Below are 19,727 nucleotides of genomic sequence, written 5' to 3'. Positions count from 1 at the left end.
TTAAGATTGTATAAGCTGAGCACCAACAAACTATACTCTCAATCCTGATGAAGGCCAGACTTTAGGCCGAAACGTCGAAATAATAAACCACGTTGTGACCGCTCACGGAGGATCTACTTGAATGTATATATATATATATATATATATATATATATATATATATATATATATATATATATATATATATATATATATATATATATATATATATATATATATATATATATATATATATATATATATATATATATATATATATATATATATATATATATATATATATAGCGAGAGAGAGAGAGAGAGGTGTTGCACGTTGAGAAAGCTTCAGACGCAGCTTGGCGAAAGGTGTTTTAAGAGGCAGGAATGGCTACCGGCGAGCGGCGTGCGCGAGCTAATACTACTGCCACCGATCATCACCGTCTTCTTCAGTAACAGCAGAGCGTCCGCTATTCAAATTCATTAGAATTACTCCCCGCGAAATAAGGAGCCATCCTGGCAAGCTATGGACAAGTAAACACAGGAGGGTCGAAGCAGGGCTTAAGTCTCGACACGTGGACAATTTCCGGCCACGACGACGTTGGTCAAAAGTTGGTTGCAGTGGCTCGATGAGGTAATTCACTAGTGATGTTTTTCGTAGTATACAATATGGGCCGTGATACTTGGGGACCAACTTGGTAGAGAGGCCAGGTATAGCAAAAGGGACATGCAGCCAGATGAGTGCACCTAGATCGTAGGAAGTAGTGTTAACTGATGCGCCATGGAGCTGCTTTTGGCGTCTTTGGTCTTGGGTTGTGAATGATCTTGGAAGTTGGCAGCACTGTTCAGCGTGTGTAGTGGCTTGAGACAGAGTCATGGACTCTGAGGAGTCAGGTCTGTACGAAAAAACGGTGTCCATAGTGCAAGAAGGATCGCGTTCGTAAAGGAGGAAAAAAAGGAGAGAACCCAGTAGTGCTTTGAATGGCGGTGTTATAGGCGAACGTGATAAACGGGAGCACTCGGTCCTTTTGGAGTGGTCTGACGAGATGTACATAGAGATCATGTCACCAAGGGTGCGGTTTGAGCGCTCTGTCATTCCATTGGTCTGGGGATGATAGGCGCTTGTAGTGCGGTGAACGACATGGCACTCACCCAGCCATGCCGTGATGACGTCTGGCAAGAATACGCGATCGCGATCACTCAGTAACTCTCGAGGTGCTCCTTAACGTCATACGACGTTGTGAAGAACGAAAGTCGCAACGTCTTTTGCTGTAGACGAGGGAAGGAATGAAGTTTAGGCATACCGCGTTAGGCGGTCGACGGCAACTATGATCCAGCGGTTACCCTCTGCAGTGTTGGGAAGGGGCCCTAAGATATCAATGCCGACAGGGTCAAATGGTCGGGATGGGCATGGTAAGGGTAATAAGGTACCACTGGCATGATGAGGGGGAGTTTTTTGTCTCTGGCACGTCGAGCAAGCCCGAACGTACTGTCGTATAAAACGGTACATGCCACGCCAGTAATATCGGAGCCGTATGCGAGAATAAGTCTTCAGAAAAACTGCGTGGCCACAATAAAGTCGTCGTAAAACGTGGAACAAATTTCGGATCGCAGATGACGTGGAATCACGAGTAGCCACTGACGCCCACCGGGTACGTAGTGGCGTCGGTACAGCACGTCCTCTCGAGTGGTGAAGTACTCGACTTGCCGACACAACGTGTGAGTAGGAGGAGAAGCCGTCCGCCCAGCCAGGATGTCTAGCATCGAAGCAACCCAAAGGTCCTTGCGAAGCTCAGATGGCATGTCGGCGATGGTGACAGCAGTGGCATCACAGATGAGACTTTCGAAGTAGGCTGGGTCATGGGGTAGGGGTGAACGAGAGAGGGTGTCTGCATCCGATTGTTTCCGGCCGGAGCGATATACCACGCTAATATCGTATTCTTGAAAGCGTAACGCCCATCGGGCGAGGCGACCATTGGGATCCTTCAGTCACAACAACCAGCAAAGGGCGTGGTGGTCAGTCACGACGTCAAAAGGGCGCCTGTACACGTCCGGTCGAAATTTCTCTATCACCCAAATGATGGCGAGGCTTTGCTTTTCAGTGACGGAATAGCGGATTTCGGCTTTCCTGAGACTTCGGCTTGCGTAGGCAACCACGTACTCTTGGAAGCCGTCTTTCTGCTGTCCAAGAATAGCACCTAGCTCGACACCACTAGCGTTGGTGTGAATCTCCGTGGCTGCCGATGGGTCGTAGTGTCGCAGAATAGGCGGCGACGTCAGGAGGCGGCGCAGTTCATTGAAAGAATGATCACAGGTGGCATACCAGGCCGAAACGTCTCTAGAGGCGGCAAAGAGCTTTCATAAAGGAGCGATGATTGTCGCGAAATTGCGCACGAAGCGCCTGAAGTAGGAGCAAAGGCCTATGAAGCTTCGGAGCTGTTTCATGGTGGTTGGTTTGGGAAACGCTAAAACGGCTCTAAGTTTGGCAATATCAGGAAGAATGCCGTCCTTCGAAAGCACGTGGCCAAGGATCGTAAGGTTTCAAGCGGTGAAATGACACTTCTTCAAAATTACGTTGCACGGTGGGCATGTTGGTTATTCATGTTGTTCGAGGTATAGCGCACCCAGAACGGGACAGAGAAGACACAGAACACATACATGGCGCTATAGAAGACACAGAACACATACACGGTGTTCGGCGGGACGAACGAAGACCGCGGCAATGGTGGTCTTGAAGGCGGATCAGTTGGTTATTTCGCCTTCGTGGTTCTTGAACCAGAGGCTGGGCACATCAGCGAGGTAAAAGAGCGCGTTCGTGAGCTGGTCGCAGGCGTTCCATTTGTTGGAAGCACTTACGATTTCGTACTCGACGAGCCAGTCCTCGACGTCTTGTTCATCGTTGCCGCGATAAATTGGTGAGTCGTGTTGCCGATGCACGCTACTACAGTAGACTGTCGGTGGTGGGGCAGCTTGAGAAGGGCCAGGAGCAGTCATGGTGAACGGTGAGGGTAGCGTCCGATTGCGAAGTTCCAGGTTGATGGGAACCCGGCTCCTCCACCACTTAAAATAGAGGTGGCGTACGTCGAGAAAGCTTCAGACGCAGCTTGGCAAAAGTTGCTTTAAGAGGCAGGAATGGCTACGGGCAAGCGGCGTGCGCGAGCTACTACTACTCTGCCACCGATCATCATCGTCTTCTTCACAGTAACAGCAGAGCGTCCGTTATTCAAATTCATTACAATATATATATATATATATATATATATATATATATATATTGAATTAACTTGCAGATAGCACATAAGAAAAGGATCGTATTTACAACGTTTCGGCCGTGGCACGGCCTTCGTCAGAGTAAGTCAGAGTATATATATATATATATATATATATATATATATATATATATATATATATATATATATATATATATATATATATATATATATATATATATATATATATATATAGGAGAGCCCTACACATTTCCGATTTTAGTCTCCTAGCTAGGGATAAGTACCGCGAAACGCTTACGAAGATGTCAAGTGGGAGACTCCTGATTTCGTTTCTTTATTTGCACAAACATACAAACATGCCAATCTACCTTGTAAAGCTTGGCTAAAAGCGATAAATGTCGCACAAGCTGCCACTCATTGGCTCCTTCTCACAAAACCGAGTCACGCCACATTGACCTAGCTTTTTATTGTCATGCTTTCGTTAGTTTATTAGAACGCAAAACAGACAGTAATTATTGGGCTAATGCTGGAACACGTGACTTTAGACATAGCAGTGAATTCAATATATGATCGCGCAAAAATTTTCAGTTGTTAGAAAATGCCATTTGGTACCATTATACGCCGTGCGAAGCTGCTGTTACGAAATTTTTCGCAAACATTTGTGTGCTAGTATTTGAGTTTATCTTCGGTAAGCGAACGTGCAGTAGATGCTTTAATTATATGAAAAAACAAAACTTCCATCTTTTCTAGACATTTTCATAGAGAAGCGTGTCGAAAGATACCAATTACAGCAAAGAAACTGCACTTGCTGTATTTGCGACGACATCTGTGCAATTAAACGTGGGAGGGTCCGTGAGCCCCACGTATACTTTTTTTGGCATAATTGTCTGTCACTTCCCATTATTATTGTGTCTAACAAAAAAAAAACTAGCCCTGAATTTACCTTACTTTCCTTCACTGAGAGTGAGGGTCTCGTTCTGCTAGACTTAGTGCCTTCAGGTAGTATGTGAGGAAATATTGGTCAGCTGCCAACTCGTAATTAAATCACGTGCTACGTGACGCCAACACGCAAATAATTAAGTATCCCACACTTGCCTCAACGGCAACAGGCCTCACTGACCAACGCTCCGACGTTTAAATGCAGATACATACCCATAATGTGAACGGTAGGATATCCACCGAGGTAGCTCAGTTGGTAGAGCATCGGACGCGTTATTTGAAGGTCGAAGGTTCGGTCCCTGCTCACGGCAAGTTATCTTTTCGTGAACTTTTTCTTCTTTACATTTACATTACAATTACGTGTAATTACATTCTCTATACTTTCCTTATCATCATTTATGTTAGATCACATTTATATTGCGTGTACCAACGCAAAAGCGCCCATGCGTGTGCACTTCTTCATACAAAATGTTAAGGCAGTGCCACTCGCAGCTCAGGCAGCGAGTGCGGAACACCTTTTTTTTGCCAGGGAGCGTCACTAAGCACGCCGTCTTCACACGTGCTGGCGCATGTGCAATAGACCCTCGCACACTGCCTGAAAGACTCAAGTCTGTCCGGAAGAAGTACTCGATGTAACAGTACGAATGTAGGAGAATCGCCCGAGTGTTTCAATTTCTGTATACGTAGCTGATCAAACAGGTGGACAAACGGACTTGAAGATTGTGAAGCGATTCATCGTTAACATGCATATCGTTCTATTTATTCAGATATCGAACAAAAATCTCGAAAACCTACGAAACTTTAAAGTTAAACTGTTCTGATAAACAATGATAAACAATGTAATCTAAAGTTCGTTTTCGGTATTTCTGAACAGTTGAGTGCATTTTTGATGGATTGCCAGCGCACGAGCTGGGACGTCAAACTCACCGAGGGGCTTGCAGGCTGCACGTGTTGTTGTCCCCCTCCATTTATACACCTCTCTTCTCACCCCCCTGTTTCACTTGCACAAAAGCGCTTGTGCTTTTACACAGCCCGAAGCAGTGTTCACTCTGTATGCTGTTCGTACCGGTTGTAGGAACTGAATTCGAAGATGGGCGACTCGAGAGACGTAGGTGACAGCTCGCACTGCTGGTTTGTCAGGACGTAACCAAACGTTACCTTCTTGAGTTCTCGGCACTGCAGCTAGACATGACATTTTGAGCAAAACACAATAAATAAATTATTTTTCTGTAGTTTCTGCTTGTAATGAATATTTGTATCTATCTATTTTAAGATCCGATCTTTCAATTTAGCTGAAGGTATTGGTGGCAAATATTTTGTTCAGTATCTTTGAAGGGGCCCTGAAACAGATTGTCAAGTAACTCACAAAAACAGCTTATTGCCTCTTGAATTCAATACCGTGAATGCTCTAAGAATCTGTCGAGCACGAGCGTAGTTACAAAGATTGGTCGCACTGTACAAACGCAATCTGTCTTCTAATCTCGTGCTAAGGAAAGCTCCGGAACCTAAGCAGGGGGGGGGGGCAAGGGAATGGCATGGGCATATATATATATATATATATATATATATATATATATATATATATATATATATATATATATATATATATATATACATAAAATTGCAAAGAAGTGGATACCTAAGGGCTCGTTTTCCCGTGTTTCGACACAATAATAATGAGATCTAACAGACAATAATGCTAAAAAATGTATAGCACAAATTATTAGAACCAATGTAATCTAAATAAGAAGAAAGTAAAGTAGGTGAAGAAGTAACCTGCCGTGAGCAGGAATCGAACCTACGACCTTCGAATAACGCGTTCGATGCTCTAACCACTGAGCTACCACGGCGGCCATCTGTCCAGCCACTTTATTGGGTTTATATGTGAATTTCGTCTATTGGTCAGCTGCCCGCTCGTAATAAGTTCACGTGCCACATGACGCCAAACAGGCTCATAAAAGGGTGTTTCACACTTGCCGCTATGGCTACAGATGGCGCTTAGTGACACTCCCACGTTTAAATTCACATATAAACCCAATAAAGTGACTGGATGGATAGCTCAGTGGTAGAGCATCGAACGCGTTATTCGAAGGTCGTTGCTTCGATTCCAGCTCACGGCAGGTTACTTTTTCATATGACCGAACTTGTTCGATAGCGGAATTAGAGATTAGGTATGAAAATGATAAAGGATTACGGTGGCGTTGAAATGAGACGAGTTTGCATTTAGTGGGGTTAAGCTTCATTAACCAAAGATCACACCACTTTTGCACGAGATCAAGATCCTGTTGGAGTGTAGTTTGATCAGAAATGTTAGTAACTGTGCGATAGATTACACAATCGCCGGCAAATAAACGGATATGGGAAGATACATGAACAGGAAGATCATTGATATATATTAGGAACAATAAGGGTGCGAGTACAGATCCTTGGGGGGCGCCGGATGTTACTGGGAGGGAGCTAGAACGGGTATTTTTAATGGAGACGAACTGAGAGCGGTTAGTAAAAAATTGTGTGATCCATGCAAGAATGTTGGGGTGCAGGTTCAACTAGGAAAGTTTTAACAGTAGGCGTTTGTGCGGTACCTTATCCAAGGCTTTTTCGAAGTCGAGAAAGATTGCATCCGTCTGAAAGTGACGGTCGAGTGAAGAGTGTATATCATGAATAAACATAGCAAGTTGGGTTTCACAGGATAATGATTTACGAAATCCGTGCTGAGAAGAATGAAAAAAATTGTTGGTGTCAAGAAAGCGCATGATGTGTGAATATATGACAGGTTTCATGATTTTGCAGGGTACGCTAGTTAGAGAGATGGGTCGATAATTTAGGGAGACTGTCTGTTACCTGATTTCTGGACTGGATTGACCTTTCCCTCCTTCGAGTCGTCTGGTGAAATTGCTGTTTCGAGTGACAATGAGAACATAATCGAAAAGTACACTGCAATAATTTCCTTAGTATTTTTTAACAATTTAGAGTTAATATTGTTTACGCCAGCTGATGATGAAAGCTTTAATTTGTCAATGAGTGATGAGATGCCACTAACGGATAACACAACAAGGGCCATCACTGGTAATGTCGTAGTAGGTGGCGTAGGAAACGATACGCTGGCTTCTTTAGTGAACACTGATGAGAACACGGTGTTAAAGATATTGGCACAAACAGTGTCGCTTACGTCTTCATTTTTATCGTTTGTAAGCGTGATGTATCGTGTTAGTTGTGGGTTTATGATTTCCCAGAATTTTCTAGGGTTAGATTTCAGAATTTTAGATAAATCATTGTGACAGACTCTGTATGTCTCGCTTTTCTAATTTAAGCATAATAAGCATCTTCCGCAGCATAATATTTGCCCCATGCGCACGCATTGCCATTAAACTTTGCAGCTCGAAAGAGGCGCTTTTTTTATTTTCAAGTGTTTTCAAACTTTTGGAAAACCATGGTTTATATTTATTGGCAGTAAAGCTCACTGTGGGGATGAATTTATTAGTCAAGTCAGTTATCTTCTCCTTAAGCATTATCCAGCTGTCATTTAGAGAACAGGAACCGAGATTGAGTTCTGAGTATGGTAGGAAATCTCGAACTTCACGATTAATTTATTCATATTTACCCTTATGATACAAGTGAATCGTTTTGCGAAAAATGGGGCGTATTTTTGGGGTGAAGTTAAATATCGTATGAATGACTTTCTAATCGCTGATTTCACGTATGTATGCAATAGATATTAAGCTTTCTGGGCTATTTCTTAGTACCAGGTCTAAAATGTTTGAGGATTCAATAGTGACGTGCGTTGGTTCGGTTACCTGTTGAATGAGGTTAAAGTTGAGGCAAACATCGACGAATTTTCTTGCTTCGGTATTTCCCGAGGTTGGTGCAACTTGATTGAGCCAATTAATGGAGGGAAAGCTAAAATCCCCATAAAGCAGAAAACGTGCGTTAGAGTGTTTATTAGTTAGCTGGGATAGAGAGAGAGAGAAATAATTAAAAGGAAGAGACAGGGAGGTTAACCTAGACGAACTGGTTTGCTACCCTGTACGGGGGTGGGGAAAAGGGTCGGAAAGAGGATAGCTACAGAGAGATATAAAATAAATTAAAAAAACACATGCGCACACATTCAGAGAGTTCCGATCACAGTCGTTTGGACAGGCCGGTTGAACGCAAGAAGCGCATGAGCGCCTTCACAGCCTTCTTCTGCGACATGAAGTCCTGTCGGCAGCGCAGTAGTCTTTCTTCCGAAAGAGGCTGATTGTCCAGTTCATCTAGTGTACTGCAGAGTAACTGTTTCTGCGAGCAGTATTGTGGGCATTCACACAGAATGTGCCAAGTTGTTTTATTACTGCCACAAAGGTTGCATGCAGCAGTGTCAGCCATTCCTATGCGGAACGCGTACGCATTGGTAAATGCGACGCCCAACCATAATCTGCACAGCATAGTAGCGTCTCGTCGGCGCAATTCCGGAGGAATTCGAAGACTGAGAGTTGGGTCTAAAGTACCTAACCGTGCATGGAAGAAATGTGACTCGTTCCATTGTGACGTGGTGCGCTTGCGAGCAAGCATGCGGAGTTTCCGTGCAGCGTCAGTTCTGGAAAGCGGAATTGATATTTCATCGCTTTCAGTATGGGCAGAACGGGCAGCTCGATCGGCCCGTTCATTGCCAGTTATTCCACAATGACTTGGCAGCCATTGAAAGGCTATTTCATGTCCTTCCTCAATGAATTGGTGAGTCTTTTCTGCAATCTCAAATACCAGCTGTTCGTACGGGCCGTGGCGTAAAGGGGATAGAAGGGATTGCAGCGCCGCCTTTGAGTCACTGATAATTGTCCATTTTTGTGGCTGTTGATCGCTGATAAATTGCAATGCGGCACGAAGAGCTGTGAGCTCTGCTCCCGTTGATGTCGTAAGGTGGGAGGTCTTGAATTTTCTTTTCGTGTCTTTTATCGGTATAACAAATGATGCCGTTGAACTCTTCTGTAAAACAGAGCCGTCGGTGTATACGTGTATACAGCCTTGATACGTCTCGTATAACAAGAGCAGAGCAAGCTGTCTAAGAGCAGGTGACGACATATCTGCTTTTTTCTTGATGCCAGGTATAGTTAGTCTGATATTAGCTTGAGCCAGGCACCAGGGAGGAGTCATAGGCCTGGCGGCGGGTGTGAAGCATGTTGGCAAAAAATCGCGGTATGTGGTGACCGTTTGGCTAAACGACGAACGTGGTCTGTCTGCTGGTAAAGGGGCTAGGTGGTGGCAGGGTGTCCGAGCAATATGCCTTATATGTGTCCGGAGTGCCTCAACGTCGATATGTGTCGTGATGAGGTGGTCACCGGCGATAGCTATAGTAGACATTGTTGACGCACTACGAGGCAAGCCGAGGCAAATCCGGAGTGCCTGGGATTGAATACTCTGTAGCGTTCGAAGGCTTGTTTTGCTTGCACTGGTCAATGCCGGTAAACTGTACCGCAGGAAACCGAGAAAAAGTACTCTGTACAGCTGTAGCATTGCACTGGGAGACATTTCCCAAGTCTTCCCTGCAAAGAACTTCAGTATATTACAGATTTCCATTAACCGTTTCTTCATGTACGAAACGTGATCGCTCCATGATAGATTCCTGTCAATTATGACGCCCAAAAACTTGTGCGATCGAACGTATGGCACAGTTTGACCATTAATGTTTATAGTGTACTTATCCATAGGCTTTCGTGTAAAAGCTACGAGGGCGCATTTCTCGGAAGAAATTTCCAACCCTCGATTTCGGAGGTAGTGTAATGTTTCAGTGGCAGCTTTTTGAATTCTTCCTCGTAACTGCAGGCGTGTTACAGCCGATGCCCAAATGCAGATGTCGTCTGCGTACATTGATAGCCTGACCGTGCTTGGCAGATGCTCAGTGAGAGCAATTAACGTAACATTGAACAGCACAGGGCTGAGTACGCCACCCTGGGGGACGCCACGGTGGCTGTAATGTGGAGAGGTTGGACCGTCTTCAGTGCTCACAAAGAATGATCGCATTGACAAATAACTACGTATCCAGCGATACATCCGACCACCTACTCCTATTTCTTCGAGGGCGGTGAGAACAGCTTCATGCGTAACGTTGTCATACGCCCCTTTGACGTCTAGGAACAAAGATGCGCAGAGACGCTTACGGCCTTTCTCGTGTTGGACATAAGTTACCAGGTCAACTACGTTGTCAATCGATGCTCGACCACGCCAAAATCCTGCCATGGCATCTGGGTAGATGTTGTTACACTTCAAGAACCACTCCAGGCGTCCCAGGATCATCCTCTCCATAACTTTGCCTACACAACTGGCCAATGCGATCGGACGATAAGATGAGAGGTCCAACGGTGACTTGCCTGGCTTCAGAATTGGAACTAGGCGACTTGTCTTCCAGCTTGTCGGGAGCGTTCCATCTTGCAAGGATTTGTTGTACAACTCCAGAAGGAGGATTCTCGCGCGTTCACCCAGATGACACAAGGCCCTATAAGAAATTCTATCGGGCCCTGGTGCCGACGTGCGTCCACACAAAGCTAGTGCTGCTCTGAGCTCCACGATAGAAAAAGGCATATCCATGCGGGAATCCAGTGTTTGTGGAGAGTTAGTCGAGGGCAATAGGCTATTGGGCACTGCAAGTGGCCCAGATACTCTGGCGCAGAAGTCTTCTGCCACGTCAATGCTGCGTCTCTGTTCAAAAAGTGCGAGAGCCCTGAATTGTGACCACTGAGTGGGTTTTGTGCGGAGACCTCGTACCGTCTTCCACAATTGAGATAAAGGTTTTCGTGGGTCAAGTGACTCACAAAAAGCAGTCCAACGTTCTGCCTCGAGTCTATTTATCCGGCGCTGAATCTTCTTTTGTATACGTCGAGCAATCCGTAAGTCTTCTATTGCCTCCGTGCGTCGGTATCTTCGTTCAGCACGCCGTCGGATAGCTCGAAGTCGTTTTAGCTCGATGTCAAATTCCGTTACTTTGGGAGAGCAGGTGAGGGTACACGTAGTATCGTGTATTGTGCTTTTAATTATCTCCTCTATGTCGAGGGATATGTTTGCTTCACATTGCTCTTCCATGCGAGACTCGAATTTCAACCAGTCCACTCTCTGAACACTGTCGCGTATCTTAGCATGGGACAATCCCTCGACTTTGACGTAAGTGGGAATGTGGTCACTTCCATGCGTTTCTATGTCTGGAAACCACTCAGCATGCTTGACGAGGCCTCGTGAGACAAAGGCCAGGTCAAGGCAGCTGCTATACCTTGAACAACGTAGGAACGTTAGACTGCCATCATTTAGCAAGAAAAGTTGGTTGTCGGAGGCGAAGGACACCAACTTTCTCTCTTTAACATTGGTCTTCGAACTTCCCCAGATTTTGTGATGGGCGTTGAAGTCGCCAATTATAATGCATGGGTGAGAAGTTGCTGACAAGATACCTTGTAGTCTTGTATGGTCGAAACGACTTGACGGAGAGAGGTAGGCACCCACAAACGTGATGGTAAGTCTCCTTTTCACTGTTATACTTATATATTGATTGTCGTCGTGGGGTGACACCGGATGATGAATGTAGGTGAGGTCACGGCGAATAAACATCAGAACTTTGCTATTGTCCACAGTTGTAGACGACATGAATGACTCATAACTAGAAAGTCTGATTTCTTTTTGCAAGTTTGGCTCGCAGATGACAATGATGGGGAACTTATTGGTGTACACGAACCGACGGAAATCGGCGATGCGTGACCTCAGTCCCCGGGCATTCCATTGAATAATCGCTGCTTTTTGGACCTCTTCTTTGAAAGACAGTGGCTGGTGAGCCATTATTTACTCAAGCGCTGCGAGTACTGGACTCAAAGCGTCCAGTAATTGCAAAGCACTTCTTGCTGACGGTGTGTGCAAGTTGCTTAACAAGCGGATAGCGTTAATTAATGGTCGCAAAAGAGCTATTACTTGCTGATCTGTGTTCCGCAAGTCCTCCATTACAGCAGCTTGCTCCGAAGAAGACGGCTTCTGCTGCGGCTCTTCTGAGCGTTGTGTACGCGTAAGTGGAGGCCACTCTTCTGTAGAGACTGGTCTGCCCCTTTGCTCTTTTACAACGTCTGTGTTTGCCGTGCTGTATACTGAAGCTGGAGATCTTTCCTGATGCGTCGACTTATTGCCTGAGGTTGGCGCTGTCCGACGTGAAGACCTTCGACAGCGACGTCGTCTTCGCCGGATTTTCTCGGCAGCTTCTTTGTGGGTGGAGCTGTCTCGAACCATTTGCCTCAGAATAGAAAATTCCTTCTTTATGTGCGGACATTCTTTCGAAGAAGCCTTGTGAGCACCCTGACAGTTAGGACACTTAAGTGTGGTAGCGCTACAGTTGTCTTCCGCGTGTGGTTCGGCGCACCGGGGGCACGCTGCGGAGCTCCGGCAAACACCCATTACATGGCCGATCTTCTGACAATTGAAGCATTGCACGGGTTTAGGAATGAACGGTCGAACTTGTTGACGAAAGTGGCCAACCTTCACGTATGCGGGAAGACAGTCACCTTTGAACGTTACTCTCACACAGCGTGTGTTTCCAAGCCGTCCAACGCTGACAATGACGTTGTCTTGACTCGCTGGTTTTATAAGTATTGGAAGGTCTGCGTTTGGTATTTCCGTGTTAATGTCGTAAATGACTCCTGATGTGGTCACACCATCGGCTGGTATGATGGACCTAACTGCAATGTTTCCCAGTTGTGTTACTTGTTGCAGCGTGCTCAGCGCACTCGGGTGCGTGTGTTTCCAAGCCGTCCAACGCTGACAATGACGTTGTCTTGACTCGCTGGTTTTATAAGTATTGGAAGGTCTGCGTTTGGTATTTTCGTGTTAATGTCGTAAATGACTCCTGATGTGGTCACACCATCGGATGGTATGATGGACCTAACTGCAATGTTTCCCAGTTGTGTTACTTGTTGCAGCGTGCTCAGCGCACTCGGGTGCCGCACATCTACAGCCAGGATGTTTCTTCTTGAATTAAGCCGTAGGTCTTTAATCTCGTTCGGCACAGTGTTCTCAAAATAGAGCGAAAGCGCTTGCCTGTTCAGAACACGCAGACTTTCGGTAGCGTTCTTTGGCACAAACAGGATGGAATGGGGCCATCGCTGGGGCGCCGTTTTCACGGTAGCTGTGCTTGACACCGGCGATGGATTGATGATCCGTCGCTTGGCCTTGCGGTGCAGGACAGGTTAAAAGCCGTCGTCTGAGGACTCGTCGCAAGATGCGGAGTACAGCTCAGTGTCATCGCTCTCACTGGATGTGTTTCCTCGCTTCCTCGAGGAAGTGGCCGCGGTCGAACCGGAGTCAGACGTTGCCCCATGAGGTTGTACATCCATTACCGCAACCTACGGGGCTACACACCCCACAACTGCAGCGAAAAGTCCAGAAAAGCACTGAGACGAGCGAGATGTGTTCTACAAAGAATAACTTCGTCTTTAGTTAGCTGGGATAAGATTTCGTTAAGTTTGCAGGGTAAGTCTGGGTCACTTCGAGGGGGCCTATAGCATACGCCAAGTATTATTGCTTCGGGAGGGGCACGGCATATTACCCATAATGATTCTAGTTGTGAAGATGTGTTGATTAGACAGCATGATAGTTCTTTTTTAGTGGCGATGAGTGCGCTTCCGCCACGTGCATTTTTACGATCGTGACGAAAGACGTTAAAGTTTGGCAAGTCGGCCAGTACCTCTGTATCTGAAATGTCGTCACTGAGCCATGTTTCTGTTAGTATCAGTGCACTACTGCCGGATGATTGTACTAGATTAAACAGGGGCACGCGCTTGTGAAGAATACTACGTAAGTCAGTATAAAGTACAGAAAATGACAGGTTTGCTCTTGCGTTTGTACGGGGCTGATGGCATGCTTGCTGACGGCAACATGATCCCTACGATACGTCTCTGACAATTCCTGCTGCATTGTCAAAGATATATCGCTGCGCTCCGATGTGCGAGGTTTTGAAGCGTAATGAAAATGGTACGGACTTGCTTGTAGCAAAGGTTACAAGCTGGTTTTGTGCAGTTCGAACTAGACGCGTGAAATCTTTGCCAATGCTGAAATTAGTGCATTTCAGTTTTGGGCCGCTCGAAAGGGTAGATTCTTTATTTTTGAAGGATGACAGCTTAACAATGATGGGTCGTTTCCGGTTAGTGTTGTAACGCCCTAGACGATGTGCGCGCTCTATATCTTTAGTCTCGACTTATAGACCAAAGCTTTCGGGGCAGTGGTTGATGATTATTTGTTCCGATTGAGCGTATGTTTCCTTCGGGTTGGTGTCAGGAAACCCGTAAAATATTAAGTTGTTGTGCTGGTAACGGTTCTAGGGGTCGTCAAGGCGCTATTCAATGTCACACATACGATGGGTTAGTGGACCGGTCTTAGAATTAAGGGCGTCGACTTCTGTTCGGAAAGCTAGAAAACTTTGGTAATGCTTTTCTAAGTCTGCAAGACGGGTGCTTAGATTAGTGATAGAGTTGTTTGTACTTGTTGGCTGGGATTTGAGGCTTTGCATCTCGGTTATTAAAGCGGCCTGGCCGGCAAACAACTTTCTCGGTTGTTCGAGGACGATTTTGTCAGGGCCGGGGTTTCTCTCTACATCCCCCGAAAGCAGTAGCAAGGCGCGTATGACATCAATACATTCAGAAACAAGTAAAAGGCAGCACTGTGGGCTTGGCAGCTGCACCAAAAAGTAATCATTTGATTTTTTAGTAAGTTCTTGATACGAGCTACTAACCTGCAGGATCACGATGAACGGATTAGCGGTCTGTGAATTGGCACAACCGCGAAGCCCGCAGTGCGCGGTGGACGGTGGTTGCTGCTTTATAGTCTGCGCATAAGATGTTGTCGACAGCCATAGGGCAGCTAGATTCCTTTCGATGATCCACAGCGGGATTGGGGGTGCTGCTGAAGGTCCTGCAGCATGGGTGACAGGCAGGAGGAAAACGCAAGGTTAACTTCCGTTGCCAGCAGGCCCGAAGTTTCCCGGAGTGGCAGACAAGGCTGTCAGAAAGCCAGACACGAGCAGGTCGGTGATGATGCGGGCAAAAGCCTGCATGATCAGGATGAACGGATTAGTGGTCTCTGAATTGGCACAGCCACGAAGCCCACAGTGCGCGGTGGACGGTGGTTGCTGCGTTATAGTCTGCGTATAAGATGTTGTCGACGGTGATAGGGCAGCTAGATTCCTTTCGGTGATCCACAGCGGGATTGAGGGCGCTGCTGAAGGTCCCGCAGCATGGGTGACAGGCAGGAGGAAACCGCTAAGTTCATTTCCGTTGCCAGAAGGCCCGAAGTTTTTCCCGGAGTAGCAAACGAGGCTGTCAGAAAGGCAGACACGAGCAGGTCGGTGATGATGCGGGCAAAAACCTGCATGATCAGGACGAACGAATTAGCGGTCTGTGAATTGGCACAGCCGCGAAGCCCACAGTCGCGAAGCCCACAGCCGCTAAGGCTACAGATGGCGCTGACAGACACTCCTACGCTTAAATTCTCTAATAAACTCAATAAAGTAGCTGGGGAGATAGCAGTCGTGATAGCCCCGTCGTTAGAGCATCGAACGCGTTATCCGAAGGTCGTAAGTTTCATTCCCGCTCACGGCACCCAATTTTTCTTCTTCTTATTTGCATTACATTGGTTTTAATAAATTTGCCTATACATTTTTCGGCATTATGGTCTGTTATATCTCATTATATTGTGTCGAAACACGGAAAAACGAGCCCTTGGTTATACACTTCTATCCCTTATATATATATATATATATATATATATATATATATATATATATATATATATATATATATATATATATATATATATATATATATATATATATATATATATATATATATATATATATGCGCAAGAATTGGACGACGAACCTTTCACGGAAGCGTCTTTATTAAACGTTTTCAGCTGGTGGACCAGCCTTCGTCAGAGTAATGTGACAAGAGTTCATACATGGCTTTAAAAGCTCCTTTCAATAGCAGGTCAGCGCCATCTGTGCTCGTTATCATTCCAATGCGTATAATAAAATGTCATGTGCTTCAAAAAAAAGAAAAAAGAAAAAAATGGGAAAACCGGAAGGTTACACACTTACTGAAGACATGGTTGAAGATTGATTGATTGATTTATTTGTGGGGTTTAACGTCCCAAAACCACCATATGATTATGAGAGACACCGTAGTGGAGGGACCCGGAAATTTAGACCACCTGGGGTTCTTTAACGTGCACCCAAGTCTGAGCACACGGGCCTACATGGTTGAAGATTCCCTTACATATACTGCGACATGATACCATGCTTATTCGTAGTTAAGAGATGTACACGTGCAGTAGTGTAATGACATTGCATGGCAGCATGAGAACAATCTTAGTAATATGTGAAGATATAATGGAAGCCAATGTGAAATGATTGAAGATAAATTAAATAAATAAAAATAAAAAGGGCAGATATAGAAGGCGTGATTTAGGTGGTACAATTTCTAACCAGTGCATCATCGCTCTTAATCTAGTGAAAGACAGGTCAGTTTTTTTTTTGTTTTCGTTGATTCCAGCTGATATGCTCTGAAGATCAAGATTACAATTCCTGCTGCCATGATCTGAAAAGGAGCGCCTTAAGCGAAAATATCCGGAAAAAATTATTGACGACGCGATACACAGAGCCAGAGGACGCAATCGAATGGACTGTTTAAAAGGTAGCATAAAAAGCAACGGTCTTCAGTCAGCCAATTTAGTACTAACACACTCAACGTCCATCCCCAAAGTTCTAGGTATACTGCGTAACCATTACAAGATCGTCACCCAAAGCGACAGACTAAAAGCGGTCTTTCCTGAGCCCCCTCGAGTAGTGTATAGGCGCTCAAAAAACATAGGTGACATCCTGACGTCATCTAAAATTGCTGCCACTAACCGTACTGGTTGTAGCCGCTGCAACAACCCCGTTGTAAAGTTTGTCCTCATCATGAACCGTCATTAACAGCCACCAGCACATCTAACCGATTCATTTTCACAATTAGGGGAAGCTTTAGTTATGATTCATCCAATGTAGCGTATTTGCTTGAGTGTGGCACTTGCCATATGCAATACATAGGCCACACTGAAACCCCATTCAGAATACGTTTCAACAATCACAGATCGCATGTTAAAACCCAACCAAACCATCCATTATCAAAGCTTGTGAACATGCCCGGCCACTCATTTAGTAACCTCAAAGTCATGATACTATAATAGAGATTTCGCACCAGCCATGATCGTGAACTGCATGAATCATATCTCATTCATAAATTTAACACTGTTTCAGCTGGAATCAACGAAAACAAGGAAAAACTGACCTGTCTTTCACTAGATTGAGAGCGATGATGAACTGGTTTCAAATTGCACCGCCTAAATCACGCCTTCTATGTCTGCCCAATTTATTTTTATTTATTTATTTATTTTCAATTATTTCACATTGGCTTCCATTATATGTTCACATATTACTAAGATTGTTCTCATGCTCCAATGCAATGTCATTACAGCACTGCACTTCTACATCTTTTAACTACGTATAAGCATGGTATTACGTCACAGTACACGTAAGGGAATCTTCAACCATGTCTTCAGTATGTGTGTACCCTTCTGCTTTTCCCATTTTTTGTCTTTTTTGTCTTTTTTTTCTTTTTCTGAAGCACATGACATTTTAATATGCGCATTGTAATGCTAACCAGCGCAGATGGCGCTGACCTGTTATTGAAAAGCGCCTTTAAAGCCATGTATGAACTCTTGTCACATTACTCTGACGAAAGCTGGTCCACCAGCTGAAAACGCTTAGTAAAGACGCTTCCGTGAAAGTTTCGTCGTCTCTTTCTTGCATACAACACGTCGGGTCCAGCGTGAATGACGTTCAAAGAATCTGATATAAATAAATAAAGAAATATATATATATATATATATAATTAGTTTTGCACGTCCGAACAATCAAAAACGATTGCGAGCTTTCGTGGGCCTGGCGTCTTACTTCCGCCGCTTCATCCGTCACTTTGCTGCCATTGCGGGGCCGTTACACAAGCTTCTGACGTCAGGAACGGCTTTCACGTGGACTGACGAGTGCGAGTGTGCTTTCCAAGTCCTTAAGCGTGCTCTGACATCAGACCCCGTCCTCCGTCACTTCGATGAGAGTGCACCCACTTTCCTGCACACAGATGCCAGTGGCCACGGAATCGGTGCTGTCCTCCTCCAGCGCGATGAAACATCACGGGAGCGAGTGGTTGCGTATACCAGCCGCGCAGTAACACCTGCGAAGCAGAACTACTCGATAACAGAGCAGGAATGTCTCGCTGTCGTTTGGGCCATCCAGAAATTTTGACCTTACCTGTATGGACGCCACTTCACTGTGATCACCGACCACCATGCCCTATGCTGGTTGTCTTTGCTGAAGAATTTGTCTGGGCGCCTCAGTCGCTGGATACTGCGTTTGCAAGAGTACACTTTTGACGTTGTGTACAGGTCTGGCAAACAGCATCAGGATGCTGACGCTCCCTCTCGCTGCCCTCTGCCACTTTCATTTCGAACCACGAATCTTCAATGCCCCTCAGGTGATCATGCGGCTTCCTCTTCACCCACGTTATCACCCCTGACAGTTGCTGGGTCACTATCTCTAAACAGCAGCGCCCATTTTGCCGCGTGCCAACGTGACGACCCCTACTGTAACCGCATCATTGTATACTTGAATGGCTCGTCTTCTCCACCTAATGCCAGACTAAGTCGTCAGCTACGGCAGTTCAAGCTAGAGAACAACGTTCTGCAGCGCTATACTTACAATGCTGATGGGCATCGGTGGGTGCCAGTACTTCCCCGTTCGCTGCGAAAACAAGTTCTCGAAGCATTGCATGACGACCCGTCAGCTGGACACTTAGGATTCCAAAAGACCTACAACCGCGTTAGGAGCCGCTTCTTCTGGCCTGGTCTTTCTACCTTTGTGGCTAATTATGTCGCTTCTTGCACACTTTGTCAACGCCGGAAACGACCAACTTCTGCTCCTGCTGGCCTATTACAACCCATTCCATGTCCCTATACATCTTTTGTCGTTGTCGGAGTAGACCTCGTCGGGCCACTTCCCGTAACGCCAGCGGGCCACCACTGGATCGTCACAGCTGTCGACCACCTCACACTATACGCGGAGACTGCTCCTCTACGCACAAGCTCTGCATCAGACGTTGCCGCCTTCTTTTTAGAAGCTGTTGTGTTGCGTCATGGTGCACCTCGCGCGTTGTTGGGTGACCGAGTCAAGGCCTTCCTGTCCACAATTCTCAATGAAATCCTAAAAACTTGTCGCACAGTTCTTAAGACCACATACGCTTACCACCCGCAGACAAATGGCCTGACAGAGCGATTCCACCGGACTTTAATCGACATGATATCCATGTACATCGAACCGAACCACGATAACCGGGACAAAATCTTGCCGTTCGTAACATTTGCACACAACCACCGGGTATTCACCTTTCCACCGGGTATTCACCTTTCTTCCTCATCTATGGTCGTGCGCTGACATTCACCATTGACGCCTCTTTCTTTTGTTTTGTTTATTCAATACTGCCAGCCACCCTTTGGCAGCCG

The 19,727-nt window shown here is 45.6% G+C and overlaps 1 protein-coding gene and 1 non-coding gene across 5 annotated transcripts in view; both read right to left on the bottom strand.

Annotated features, from left to right (window-relative positions):
- Nucleotides 1-19,727, bottom strand: part of LOC119169192 (FMRFamide receptor-like) — a 1,338,388-nt gene that overhangs the window by 144,022 nt on the left and 1,174,639 nt on the right. The window lies entirely within an intron of this gene.
- On the bottom strand, nucleotides 5,923-5,995 carry TRNAT-CGU (transfer RNA threonine (anticodon CGU)). The gene has a single exon. It is a non-coding gene; the product is annotated as a tRNA-Thr (tRNA).

This window comes from Rhipicephalus microplus, chromosome 2, assembly GCF_043290135.1.
Source record: "Rhipicephalus microplus isolate Deutch F79 chromosome 2, USDA_Rmic, whole genome shotgun sequence".
Lineage (NCBI taxonomy): Eukaryota > Metazoa > Arthropoda > Arachnida > Ixodida > Ixodidae > Rhipicephalus > Rhipicephalus microplus.
This window is presented reverse-complemented; position numbering and strand designations above follow the sequence as displayed.